The sequence below is a fragment of the Bombyx mori genome, chromosome 16 (assembly GCF_030269925.1).
Source record: "Bombyx mori chromosome 16, ASM3026992v2".
NCBI classification, from domain to species: domain Eukaryota; kingdom Metazoa; phylum Arthropoda; class Insecta; order Lepidoptera; family Bombycidae; genus Bombyx; species Bombyx mori.
Window position 1 is genome coordinate 1,657,991 of NC_085122.1, and position 2,620 is coordinate 1,660,610.

The following is a 2,620-nucleotide window of genomic DNA, read 5'->3' on the forward strand; positions in this document are numbered from 1 at the left end:
ATCAAACAATGCTCCTTCTATCGCTGATAGCCTTCCGTAATGTTATCAGCTGACGTACCTTATCAGTTTTCATTAATACTTAAATAAATTAAAGAGTAGAAGGCCGCTTCACCTTTACAGTGAGATTAAAAGGTTTGCAAACTTCTGTGTACTTGTTATGGCAGCCTCGTCTTTTTTTTTTCTTAGATGGGTGGACGAGCTCACAACCCGCCTGGTGTTAAGTGGTTACTGGAGCCCATAGATATCTACAATGTAAATGCGCCACCCACCTTGAGACATAAGTTCTAAGGTCTCAGTATAGTTACAGCGGCTACCCCAGCCTTCAAACCGAAACGCATTACTGCTTCACGGCAGAAATAGGCGGGGTGGTGGTACCTACCCGTGCGTACTCACAAGAGGTCCTACCACCAGTGATTACGCAAATTATAATTTTGCGGGTTTGATTTTTATTACACGATGTTATTCCTTCACCGTAGAAGTCAATCGTGAACATTTGTTAAGTATGTATTTCATTTGAAAAATTAGTACCCGCCTGCGGGATTCGAACACCGGTGCATCGCTCAACACGTATGCACCGGACGTCTTATCCTTTAGGCCACGACGATTTCACTTCGTTTTTAGGTCGTCATCCTCGTCATCCGTTCGTAGTTGTGACTTCGTCAATAATGCCTCATTGACATGGGCGATTAGGTGCACACGTAAAGTACTAAAGGTCATAGGACCACCATTCTATGTATAATCACTACATAAATCATTTGAAATGGGACGCCATGCTTATAAGAAAGAAAGAAAGAGAAAGAAAGAAATCATTTATTCGCCAAGCATAGTGAAAATTAGTTATTACATAAGTTAAAAGCAGCGTGTATGCTTTGTCATTATTTGACATGCGAATTTTAGTGCATTGCAAGATATTATAATATTATGTAATTTACCATTCATTCATCCACAATTCAACAAATAATTAAAAATTCCATTTATTTTCAATGTCGTCCCTAAGAAAATCATTTATGTGATAATAATTTCCACTTATAAGATTATCTTTTAGTTTTTTCTTAAAATGAAAATCGTCTAAGTCTCTTAATGTCTTTGGTAGTTTATTATATATATTAGTTTAGTATATATCTTAAAACGTTTGTATTACATACCAAGCCATGCGGTCGTTGTCCTGGGTTAATGCCGCTATTGCCCAGTCGTGCCCATTTCTGTTGAAGTTCCAATCTACCCGGTGTTGTTTCAGGTACCTATTTAGGATAACTAATTGGCCCGATGATCGAGTTTCAAGCATAATCTCTGACACCCGAAGATTTCGTTTTTTGTATGACATTTCCTCTTTCGTTTTGTTAATGACATTTTGAAACAAAATATTTCGGGATTTGTAATAATAATGTCAATTGATACTAAAAATAAATCGGTAGACTTAAAGGAAAAAAACGGCTCAACTCTTTTGCCTGCCTTTCTTAAATTAATCATCGTCTGTTCTTAGTAACTGTTATTGCATAAGGCGTGAGGCCTCCTCACAGCCAACCTGATATGAAGTGGCGGTCTTTAGATCTACATTAACGTCGCCACTTATTTATTTATTTATTTATTCCATTCAATACAAAGTTAGGCTTACAGTTTTCACCAAAACGCCTGACTCGTGAACACAAAAACATTATTGAAATTATTAAGTACTATTATTATAATAATAAGCTAAAAATAAAATTATTTTGGAATAAAGTATTCCCCAACTATCGGTATATACGTCAGCATCCTGGATATCAATTTATTTTATGATATCAAGTCAGAGTCAAACCTGTAGGGTGTTAGTGTAAAAATTTACTACCGGTAAAATATTTTGAAGTCAAACTTCTAATGCGACTTCCAACAAGGTTGCGTTAAACGTTTAACGGTCCTGGGGAGGGGGAATAGAAAGAGACAGAGCGAGAGTGAATGCGTGGCACTAGTATACTTGTTACGAGACAGCGCGAGCGTTAGCAACGAGTAGCGTCCAATAATTTAATAAAGTATTTAAAAAAATATGTATACATTTATTTTTCTATTTATAATTTAAAATATATATAATATAAATATTGAAGATGTCGCATCTCTTATACACACCCTTCCCTATTACAAGAGCAATCTGATTTATGGATAAAAAAGGAAGAAAACCACAATACTACATCGAGAAAGAAGTTTCACTTCATTCACGTGCACCAAGTTGGTCGCGTACCGCTTTTTTGAACGGTAGCCGAGACGTAATAAAAACCTCATTGAGGTATTAGATTCTGCAGGAGCAGTCGCTATCGCTCGCCTTATCGCAGTGCTAAAATCTGTCATTCTATTTTACAGCCTCGTAAATGTCTGATGTTGATTTTTTTAAATACATTTATGAACGTTGATTCGTAAGGATTCGTAAGGATTTTCTGTGATAAGCAGCGCCTAGAGGCCAGACGTTTTCAAGGGCTATTAATATTGAATCTCTTAAAATCTTAACATTGTCCTGCATATTTCTATCGTGTAGCAGTCGCTTCGGTTTATAGGATGGGACGTCCATTATATCTATATATATATAAAAATGAATTGCTGTTCGTTAGTCTCGCTAAAACTCGAAAACGGCTGGACCGATTTGGCTAATTTT